Here is a 12484-nt window from a genome sequence, read left to right as displayed (position 1 = left end):
GTTCTCTTTGGTATTTCTTTATAAATAAACTATGCCATTTCTTGCATTAGCGTTTCGCATATATATTTATTACTCTTTCAGTAACATTCATAAATTTTTACAACGAGGAATAGTCAAAATTAGTGGTAATACAGAGTCTCATACGCAAAAGTGTTCTAATAACTTTCATAATTCTGTTTGTCTAAGTCAAAAAAATGAAAAAGATTCTTAATTAGGAATATTAGGATACATTTTTCTATAGCCGGTACTAAAAGGACAGAAAAAAATTGATACGAGCAATACGTATACCTTCGTTAATTATAGGAGTTCGATGATATGCTTTTGCACATATACATATTTCTAAACCTACATCCTTTAAGAAAATACAAAAAAAGTCGAATTTTTTGGCGGTTTACAGTAGAAGATTCCCTTAAAATAAGACCTCAATCCGCTATTCGAATATTTTTGGCTTCGAGGACTCTTGAAGCTCATTTTGTTATACATTATTTGTTTTGATCTCGTCCACTACACTACCACGATAAAAAAATTAATTCCTTAAATATTTCGTCTCGTCATTGAAAGGAATAAAAATATTGTTTTGTAACGAAATTACCAAGACACTTTGTAAACAAAGATAAGTTTTCCTAACGGTTGATATAGTTCCAATGAACATATCAAATCTCACTCTCTACCCTAGTAAACAAATTTTAACACATTTCAGCAGTATTAATATTTAAAATTCCAACACATATTCCACTAAAATAATGTACATTCAACTTAATAAATATCTTCTTATTCTATTATCACGACTAATATTCAGGATTCCCACGCATATTTTATTAAAATCCCCGAGAAGCTCTCTCGCGTCGTGATCAGAGGTTGTTAAAAATACAATCTCCGCCGCAGTCAATGATAACGAAACGTTTCGGAGATAAACTTATTGGACCACCGTGGACCCACCGGTCAGCGTAACGGACGGTGATGCGTCCTTTGCATGTCGGCGTTCGTGTTAAAGCTCGAGGCTGACCAAATGACCAGTCATAAAGGTTATAATGAGCCTGGCCCCGTATGGTTGATCGGTCCATCGTGCACGCGGTTGGCACTCGTCGTCGTTCTCCGTTTCCATGTTCCTTCCCCCGAGGTCCCCTTTCGAGCGACCGTTCCACCTCCTGCTTCGTCTCCTTCGATACAAACTCCGGGTTCCAGGTACAGTCGAGATAATCAAAAGGCGCCCCGCATTCGGCAGAACTTCTGGAATTCGCGTCGGTGCATTGTATTCTCGCCATTATCCGCCACGAAAACTTGGCAGAGATGAAACTGCGTTTCCCTCGCTCTCGCTCCCTCTCTGCTGATCCTGACTTCCCCCTACTCTTCGTGGCGCGACTATTCCCCTCTGTGCGAGTACTTCGTCCTGTTTCCTCGAACTCTCGTTGGTTTGTTTTTCTTATCCTGCGTGCTTTCGATTTTCTCTTTTCGTGCCTCTTAGTTCTCACGATCCCCGCGGTCCTCGCGTAAATAATGAGTTCCGGCCCCGACCTGTAATTTCCGAACCGCGCGTTCCACCTGACTCGCAAAATCTTTCCTTCCGGATAATCGTCCAAGTACGATCCGACGCGTCGAAAAGAAATTTCGGTGTGATTTTTGTTTACAAAAGATTTTTGCGTATGACGCGGCGTGAAAGAGCAATCTTCGTCGTTCTTCCACCTACGGTACGCGATTAGAATGCGATGGGAAAAATTATGGTCTGTCAGATGTTTATACGTGTCAAGATTCTAAGTCAGTTTCCCTATTCTACCTGCAAATTCTTTGAAATAAATAAAGCAACACCATTTAGGATATCACTATTTGTAACATGCACAACATGTAAGTCTTTCTTCTACTTAAAATATGTTAATCATTAGAACACGTTGGGAAAAATTATGGTTTGTTAGTTGGTTGTACGTCGAGTTTCTAAGTAGAGGATGCAAGAGCAACAAGATGGATGAAATTATTATTTAATGGTTTTCTATGCAATGTGGCTCCAAACTGAGGTTTAAAGTAAATAATGCGACACTATTTAAAATATTATTATTTGTCAAACACCTGTACTCTGCCATTAATCGTTTCTACTGCTTACAATATGTAAACCTTGGCTGATTTGAAAAAGCTTTTAATTTTTTTAAATATCGTTACTGTGATGGGGAATTTTATAAAATAACAAAAACGTCATTGAACTATTGAATGTTTAAAAACAAATATCGAATATGCCTCTACAAATAGAAAATTATAATCAATGTGTTAAGAGCGTGTGTACATCACTATAAACTGAATTTTCTGTAGAAACTATATAAACCAGAATAAAATTTCGTTGAAATATTTTAGTACATATGTCATTTTAAATAAACTATAACTGTAATAACATATACATATAAATTGTTCCTTAGTACTTTTTATCCTTATGAAATTCTTTAGTGCATACAGTTATCTTTTATGTCTGGTTAATTATAAATCGCTTAAAATATGTTGTTTAATTAACAAAAATGAGATTATTGCAGTAAGTTAGAGAGATAATGAACTCTTTAAGTGAAACTGCCTCCGTCGCGTGACTTGACTTTACAAATTCAATTTTAATAGGCTACACTCGTTAAAATATTTAAAGTATTGCATACCATATTTGGGAATAGTTTAGGAAATTGAATAAAAATTGAACCATGTTAATTTTATTTATAATAATTGTACGTGCAATGCTGTAATGAATCTGAGTAACTACATTTGCTTAATAGATTCTTTAACGGTCGCTAAAAATGCCTTTTTCCAATAACGTGGAATGAAAATTAAAAGGGTCTCTCGACAAAAAAAACTTTTTCCAATAACGTTCAATCAAAATTAAAAGATTCTCTACCGTTCGTCAAAAATAACGTTTTTCCAATAACTTACAATCAATATTAAAAGATTCTGATGAAAAGAATGATTTTTCCCAATAACATGGAATGAAAATTAAAAGATTCTGTTGTCACAAAAGGTTATTTTTAATAATGTATGATCAAATTTAAAAGATTTAATCGCCAAAAATGACCTTTTCCAATAACATGGTGTAAAAATTAAAAGATTCAGACGCCAAAAATGACTAATATCAATAACGTGGAATGAAAATGAAAAGATTCTCTCAACAAAATAGACTTTTTCCAATAACTTTCGATCGAAATTAAAAGATTCCGTGATCGTCGGGAAAAATGACGTTTGTCCAGTTAGATTGGGGATCCGTCACACAGTGCGGAGGCTGGAACGCGGTCGCAAGAAGTCGCGGGCTGCGGTTCCGGGGCGACAGCGCGCGTTTGCGTCACGCACTGTACAGGATGAAGCCGTGGCGGTGAGGCAGAAGGGTTCGCGAGACAGAGGGAGAGACAAACGCTGCAAAGTCAGGGGAGGAAGGGAAAGAGCGATAAGGGAAGGGAGAGAGGCCAATCGTCGTCCCGTGGCGTGCGATCTACAGAACGGTCCATTTTTTTCTTCGCTTTTCATTCCTGCCCTTTCCTCTTGCTCCAACCCTTCCCCCCTTTACCGCAATTCTTCCCTCCTTTCTGGTCGTCTTCGTCGACGCGGCGGCTGCACGCGTGTACGTACGCGTGCTCCGTCTTCGTTCGTTTTCTCTCCTTCTCGTTTTTCTTTCCGCGAGGTTCTTGTGCTTCTTGCTTTTTCCCCGCATTCGTCTCCTCCTCGTTCTCCTTCTCTGCGAGTTCGTACGTGTACCTGTCCGTTCTTTTGTCGAATCTCCGCTCGCTTTTTCGGGGCCACGTACGCACGCACACAGTCACGCACAAACACACGTACAACGTTATACTCGGAAAGCAGAGGCGACGACGATGGTGGTGCGGCGACGCAGGTGGAGGTGGCGAACGACTCCTTCACCCTCCTCCCCCACCGCCGCTCCACTGGCCCAAGGGGCCCACTCGCGGCGCGATTCGAAGGGGAACGCCGCGGAATTACGGCGAGCGCAAAGTCGCGGCTAATGAAGTCGCAATTCAACCATTTTACCATTCGCCGATTCCACGCTGAGACCTGATCGAGCGACGGGAGGAACGGAGTTCGCGCTGTTCTTCAGCGAGCGAACGAAAGAAGGCCAGGGACTGGTCGTTTGGATTTATTTGGCCGGGACCGACCCTTTTGTATTGGCATACTTAACGACGCCAGCGAAGACTGGGCTCCGCGAACGACCAGGAAGGGTGTTTTCGCACGCTTCGCGAACGACCGATGTCGCAGAGTAGTTGAAGGTTGTAAGTCTTCGACTCCATTTTCTAGAATTCGCGAATCCGTACGTATTACCGGGTAGAGATGGTAAGTTGAAAATCTATCCGATCTGTTTGACTGTACGATTGATTCAAGAGTGTCCGATGTTTCTGGAGCCCGTTTCTTCCTCAGCTCAAACCCCCTCCGACACACGATTTTGAGGGTGTTAACTAATTTTTACGTTGACTTTGTGGTTCGATTGATTGGCCATCGACTAGGGGAAGGAGGATCTACTTTCCTGTCCCGTTTGGGAGGAAACTCCTCCCTCACACCCGAACGTGGTGAACGAGGAGTCCCAGGCCATCCTGGATGAGGGTGATCGAGGTGTCCTCCCCAAGTCGAGGGCCGCGTTAATTTTGCCGAGGAAAAAACGGGACTCCGGATTAGGATGCGCCGAATTGCCGTACGTGTTTTGCAGCTAGTTTATGGCTATATTGTTCCACGGGTTGGCGCTGGTCGTTGCCGGTCGGTCGACGTTGGCCTCGAAGACCGGACCACCCGCGGAACAATATAGCCCTTCGCTGAATAACTCGGGTCTAGTGCTTTCGTTCGACGAGGCACTTCGATTACTTTACGATGACATTTGCCAGATGCGGAATATTCGAAGACTTTTTCGACTAAATCACCGTTCCGCATCTGGCAACATAAAGTGCGGAAAACCCCGAGTTGACCGAGCGGAACAGACGGGGAATCTTAATGCTATGCGTCCGAGTAATTTAGCTTTCACGTATCTCGTGATAGCCCACGACCTGGGACTTATCCTTCAACGGACCTTTTTAAATACTAAAATTAATATTTACGAATATTTCATATTATTTTTTACGTGATGCTGGTTTTAAATTTTGTCTAAAGAGTACAGGTTATGTTTGACGATTTTGGCAAATATTTTAAGGTTATATAAGATTATTAATTCCGTGCTTGATCTCTGTTTTCAAGTGAGACAATCGATAACTAGTCGATACCAGATATCGCGAGCCACGAACCGTCACTGGGGAGAACCCCCTCCTCTGAGGTACGAATCTACGAATAACGCGAATATCGGCAGTTGTGATCAGGAAGGCTAATGAAGTGATACGAAAAAGAGAGAGAGAGAGAGAGACGAGTGGCACGGTGTGATTTCAATATATTATTTTCTTGTACTCCTTTCAACTTATTATAATAAAGTAACATCTAATCTTGTAACACAAGTATTTTTAGCCCCGGTGGTATGAATGCCTCGTTTTGAAATGCGTCACGTTAAGAAAAGAGCACTTTCTTTACTTTTTACTGAAATAAATGGATTGTATAAGATTGTATAATTTACTTTCTATTTAATTTTACTGTATTTGATCTTTGTACTTTGAAACTAAAATTGTTTTTTTTAAATAGAAATGTTGCAGAAATGAATTTTTAACACAATAGCTGATGTCTATTTGGTATTGATATCGATTCACTATATCTCCCAATTTCGGGTTTTAAGCACTTCCGTATCGAAATGTACAAATACATTACACATTTATTTATCGCACCAGTTGTATATTCAAAAAAGAAAAATAATAAAAGAAAGAAAACTACAGGAGAGGGATAAAATGCTGTTTCGAAACCCGATCAGATCAGTATGTAATTGTATCGGTTCCATTGCTAGTTTACATCGCCCTGGTGATTGCGCAACACAGAATTTCGTGTCTTCGCGATGATTCACGAACGAGTTCGCGATCGAAGGGAATCAATTTGAAGAAGGGAATCCGGGAAAGTGGAGATTCCGTGGAGTTAACGATTTCCTGTGGAATGTCGGCCTTACTGTTACGAAACCGCGCGACACGTGTTATCCTGCCATAAATATTCTATGGACAGGCGGGATAAATGCCTGGGCAAAAAACTGAATTCTTACGGAATAATTTTTACAAAACGCGTTACTTCGGCGTTTGTGTTGCTTCCTGTCTTTTCGTTACACTCTCGTTGTTATTATAAACGCAAAAAGAGACGGCGTTCGCCTTGACGGACATGATTCTGCGAGCACTCGAATCCCGCAGAGAATCCCCATAAAGGAAATGAAATTATAATGCAAGAATGTTTTTTGCGATCTAGATATAAAGTAACCACAATCCACCGGTCTCCGTTGTTAACGTTTAAAAGTATACAATTTCGAGGTCGGTTCAGATATTACCCTTGACGTTAAGAGAAGGCGCCAATTAGGCATATAAATAGAAATTCTGTATCCTTTTGAAACATAACGAAATGGCGTCACTTTAAAGAGTTTATGCTTGCGTAAGACAGATAAAAATAAAATATGTCAATTTATGTAACTCTCCAGTGTTCAAATTTTGTTTTAGAACTCTTGATCGTCACGTTTACTTTTAAATAAAAAGTGTATACGCTACAGAAATATATGTCTTTACAGCAAAATTGAAATCGAAAATAGTGTTCTTCTCGTTTGAAAATAAATTCCCCAAAAATAGTTTTGGAACACATTATGATAATTTAACCCCTTGATGAGAAAGTAGCATTTGTATGTGTATGTCGTTTAATTTTCTAGATGATTTAACTTCGTTGCTAACGTCTGGCAAAAAAAGATGCTATCTTGGACGGTCGTAAACGCGAATGACCACCTTTAGCACGCGTCGGGTCGCGGAAAATATCATAGACGGCCTGAGTACCGTAGGCACAAGTGGCGGAAGCTCGTTAAACATACTTTAGTTTACGCGCTGAAGTCGTAAACAAGCCATGGAGAGCCGAGCATCCGCGTGACTGGGCGCCTAGGCGTATCCGAGCGGTTTCGCGCGATATAATCGTCGACGATGCTTTTCGTGTCGATCGTAAGGAAGTTTCCAACGCCGATAGGAACGCGTAGGCATCGAAGGCCCGTTGATTAGCGCGCCAACTTCGTTGACGATGGCTCCTCCTGAATAATCGAAGCTTTACGCCGAGATTAATGGGACGCTTTATCGCGGAACGTCATCCTGCAACGCGGAATTCTTACGTCGATTGTCTTGATCACCTTTTTAGGACTCGTCGAGAGTCGTCTGCAGGAGACCCAAAGATGGATTTAGATCTTGAAAGGAATCAATTACGGATTAATATGACTTGTCCTGTAAAAGGGCTGCAATTATTAATGATTTCTATCGAAATATAATTGTTGTTAACACCTTCGTTAGCCACAAACGCCCTTATATTTCTCTTTACAGTTTTGAAATGGTTCTGAAAATAGTTACTTTTTACTGTTGAAGAACCCACACACCTATTTGAAGCTACTTATTGTTAGAACAGAGTCACGAGGTATGTGGAAGGGTTCTAGATTAATTTTCAACCGGTGACGTCCCATTCGTTAATCCTTCCATATCGTTAATCACTAAAAGGTGACGTGAAGTCACTTTAACGTATCTTAAAATAGAGGTCTATTTTATGTATAATATATAATTACTATTTTCTCGTTTATTATGTCGTTTTTAAAAATTCTCGTTGATCTATAACGAGTAGCAAATAACTTTTTACTTGAATAGGAGGGGTACAGTAATAACTATTTTAGATAAAAATAACACTTTCATTAGAAACGGTATTTACGTGAAATATTTTTTCTTAATTCACAGAAAATATATGTATTGTTAAAAGGGATTATTTTTGAAAGCTACTTTCACGAAAATATTAAAGAGCAATTTTTTTCAATTTATTATAATACTTGAAAAAAATCTAAAATATTCTGTGTTAGAACATAATACTACTAAAAGAATGAGATTAAACAAATGACATTAATAACACAATATCTCTAAAAAAAGAAGAGAAATAACGAGGAAAGTTACAGTAAACTGTTGTAATTAATTGAGTAAATGAAACTGTAAATAAGTGGAAATAAAATACCTTAGAATATACGTGCAATATTCTTTAAAAAAATGGAAAGTTACAATATAACGATCTTGAGAGTATTAGATTGGAATGGATGCGAAAGATCCCAAGCCGAACTAATTTAATTAACTCAGATCCCATTGCAAGGATTTGTAAGCAAGCTAATTCTATGTAGCTTGCCATTAATTTTCTTGATGTGTCTATTTATACTTTAAGCATTCTTTAATCTCGGCATTCAATTTACCGTAGTACTACGTATACATTATCTTCTTTCTGTTCCTTTCTTATTTTCTTGATGCTTTCTATGTGCTTTTATTATATTATGCCGAGGATTCTTTTTTTAACGCGAACAAAGCCCAGTTTAAAATAGTCTATTCTTTCGTCTAATTGTAAGTCAGAGACAGCCAGAAGAATAAATAAAATTTCTGAAAATATATTTGTCGACTTTGATGTTATTACAGAAAGGATATTGGAAATTCGGAAGAAAATAAAAATTACAAATATAGAATTTATAAGAAAACAACCTACAAAATTTATATTGTATGTAGAAATAAAAGTCGATATTGTACTTTACACTAAATTCGTTTAATCTTATTGAGACCTTCCCCGTAAATAAATAAAATAAAAATTTCTTCAATTACCTATAGACATATAAATCTAAATTAAAATTTAAAATTTCATTCTTAAATTCCCAAATAAGCAAGTACATTTTTTGTATTCCTAAATACTCTGTAAACAAATAAATTCATATTTAAGCTTCGATCTTCATTTTTAAACTTCACCGGAATTAAATAAATTAAAAATTTATGTTCTTAAATTATCTATAAAGATGTAAATCTAAAATTAAATTAAAAATGTTATTTTTAAATACCTCTGTAAGCAAGTAAATTGAATTTGTAAACAAGCGAATCCAAATCTGAGAGTTAAAATTTTTGTTTCAAATTCTATCGACGCGTTCAGATATTTAACGTGTTATACATCCTCAGCTTCAAAGACGTCAAGCTTTCGTACATTTTCGAGTTTCCACGCGAAAGACACAGGTTATTCAGGTGTGTAGCAATGCTCTTAAGTCACGTTGTGTCTGCCAGTGTGCGTGTACACGTGTAAACGCGTGCATTTATTGTCCTGCCGGGCGTACTTGCGAACTACGCAACAAGACATCGGTTTATTGCAGCCGAGGGATGTTTTCTCCCCCTCTAGCCATGCTCTTGCTCCGCAACTATCTTTCGCGGGGCATGGAAGGCGGGAACGGATTCTCTGTTGCATCGACCGAGGAGGCTACCTTTGATTAATTACAGATCGCTTACGGTGATCGAGCGGAAACATCGAACGGTACCCATCGCGATCGTTATTTTCTGAGCTAATGGTTTAAGTATACCACCTCTCGACCTACTCGATATTCTCCAATGGATTTGTTTGTACGTGGGTGTGCAACCGTGTTGCTCCAACGGACACGAAGAGTACCTGCGTGGTACCGCAAAGTGCCTCTAATTGGCTCCAGATACGATGCTGGTGAATCCTATTAGAACGATCCTAAGTTTTGGCAAAAAATGTTTCACAACATCCATGGAAGAAATTTTCTATTTTACTCGGCTAATGGAAGACTGTCAATGGCAAATATTCGGTTTTAAAATAGAACTTCCTCAGGTATGGAAATATTAATTACTCTTCGATCGAGGACTAGAAGAATTTTGGTAGACAGAATTACGTGTGGCTGTAAATTATAAGATTGGAAATTGAAACTGTATTTTGGGCGAGAAAAATTGTATACATAAATATCAAATTAATACTGTTTATGATTTCCAAGAGAAAGAAAAAATTGATGTTTAGGGATCTTTCAATTACGAGAATCGATTTTGTAAAATTAAACTCTTATGTCAGGTGCAGTATCAACTCAATTCCAATATTTTTTGTTTGTTTAGTATTATAGGAAAAGTCAGCCTCACTGAAGAAAAGAAGTAATACTCGAACTATACATTCATCAAAATGCATTTTGTTCTCGTAATAATTATGTGGAAATTTTTTTTGCGGAAAATGTGTTCATCTATTGCAAAAAAAAATTTGGAGAGTGAAATTTACTTATACTATTGTTCTCGTTGAATCCAATATTTTAAGCTTTCACCATGTAACATTAAAAAATAATTGTTCCAATAATTTCATACGTCACTACTACGAATGTCATTTGAATTTTAATTCATGCGCGAAGCTACATTTTTCATCAGAGAATGACATTTTAATTATCAGAAATTGTACGTTTTGAAATATAAAATTACTGAAGTATGTTATTAAGAAACTCTGGAATATTACTCGACGAAATTTTATAAAATCCCCATGCTAGTGAATGTATTGAAGATATTCTCAACAAAATTATTACATGCTTCTAACGTTGTACATATTGTATATGCTCGTCAACCCTTACAATTTGAGTTCTGTCGCGTTCAAAAAGCTCACGGCGACCTCGTTAGCAAAGGTGTCCGATATTCTTGACGAAGGAGTGTGTCAGAGAAGATTTTATCGCCAGAGAGATTTTATCCCTTGATTCAGTGGTTCTCAACCTTCTCTGGCACGTGGTCCACTTTTAAATAGCAAGTATCACAGCAACCCTCATGGCTGCTGATACTTTGTAAAATTCATAGTATACTAATTTTTTATAAAATGAAATATACAATTCTCAGGGATTTAAAAATAACCCAAAAATATAGTGGCAAGAATAATATTATTCAATTATTAGTCAACTTCAACTTTAAAATAGTCGGCAATATTAAATTCTTTAATTTCATATTTCAATCAACAACATCTTTATAACAAATATATTGCTTCTATTTATTAAGATCCTTTGCGTGGACGTAAATAATTCAGCGAACTTTCGAATATCTGGATCTAGTGTTATTAAGGATTAGTTAAGAAAGTTTGCCTAGCTTCATAATATCAAGACGGTTGTGAGTTTTTAATAGCAGGTCAAGAACATCGTAAAGATTTAATCAAATAAGAACTGTAAATTCTTTGAAAAATATTTATGTTCCTAACTTTACTACAAATCCAAACATTTTTTCTCGTATTTTGTAATGTAACTTAAACTGCTCGTTCAATCTGCTAGAACCATTCCATCAAACATTCTCAGGAGTTACATCATCCAATTGAAAAGTGTTTCTTGAAAAGTCGTAATCACAAATCGAAACGAACAAATTAAAATGCGTTCATTTTTCATAATTATAGTGTACACCAGTTTTGTATCATTATAAATCTTAATACAATCTCATACGGTTATTAATACACATCTGTCACGCGACTCCCAAGAAAATTGCGTGGCCCAACGAACAAAATGGCTCCCATTGAGAATTCCTTGTCACGGACGACAATTCTTTCCCGTTCTCGTTGCACGGTACAAATTGATCTAAGAAATTCACACGAAAATAAGTCCACCGGAAACATACACTGGTTCCTATCAATTAAGCGACTCGATTCAAGATGGCGTGTACAAGCGACGGACAGCGTGGTTCCCTCGATGAGGAAGTCGTGATTGAAGATAAACGACGAACGCCGTCGAAAATTTTCACGGCGGTTCTCTGTATTTTTAGGTCGGGAAAACGCAAAACACACTGGAAACCGAAACGTGTACAGGAAATCGCAATCTATATTTTATATCGGCCGAAACGAAAATATCGAGCACGACGAACTTGAAGCATCTCCGATGTTGCCAGGAACGTTTGGACGCTCGCGTTGATCGAAATCGTGTAGTCGAAAGGATGAGCGCTCTAAAATTCAGAGAAACACGAGGCGTTTTGGAAATTCACGATACGAGTCCTGGTATTTTCGAACCTACTTTCAATATGAAATAAAGGGTTGACACTTCGGACAAGAAGAATTGCAAGAGGACTATTGTTTGCTATTTGTAGGTAGACTATCGATCCTGAGTCGCTATTTTGTCAGATAACATTCGAGGTTCGACTACGCTGAAAGCCAATTATTCACCTTTACTAGTTGCAGGTTCGTACAGTATTGCCTCGCTTATTGCATCAATCTGCGTTACGGATACATGCAATCACCCTTCTCACTATTTATAGTCTCTCAACTCGACTGAAGCAGCTGTGAGATTAAAAACCCATTAAAGACTCTAGACAAGTTCTCAAAAAACTGAGTTGTTATTTTTAAAATTAAATAATTAAGTGCTGTAAAGTGCTAGAATGAATTTAAAAATCAACGGATTGCTCTTTTACTGCTGCATATAACTTAATTACTCTTGGGACCGCTGAGGATTTGAGTACTAATTTGTTGGAGCCTTCAAAGCATACTTGGATGTCCAAACGCGTTTCAAATAGAAGCTTCGAAACGAGCCCGGTTCTCCGTGTCGTCTCGATTCTTTTTCATGCAGAGACGGAAAACGTTTTCATTTGTATTTCATGCATTCCACGTTTGCCGA

This window comes from Colletes gigas, unplaced genomic scaffold (assembly GCF_013123115.1).
Source record: "Colletes gigas isolate AHSC1104 unplaced genomic scaffold, ASM1312311v1 Colletes_gigas_Sc00023, whole genome shotgun sequence".
In the NCBI taxonomy this organism is placed as follows: domain Eukaryota; kingdom Metazoa; phylum Arthropoda; class Insecta; order Hymenoptera; family Colletidae; genus Colletes; species Colletes gigas.
This window is presented reverse-complemented; position numbering follows the sequence as displayed.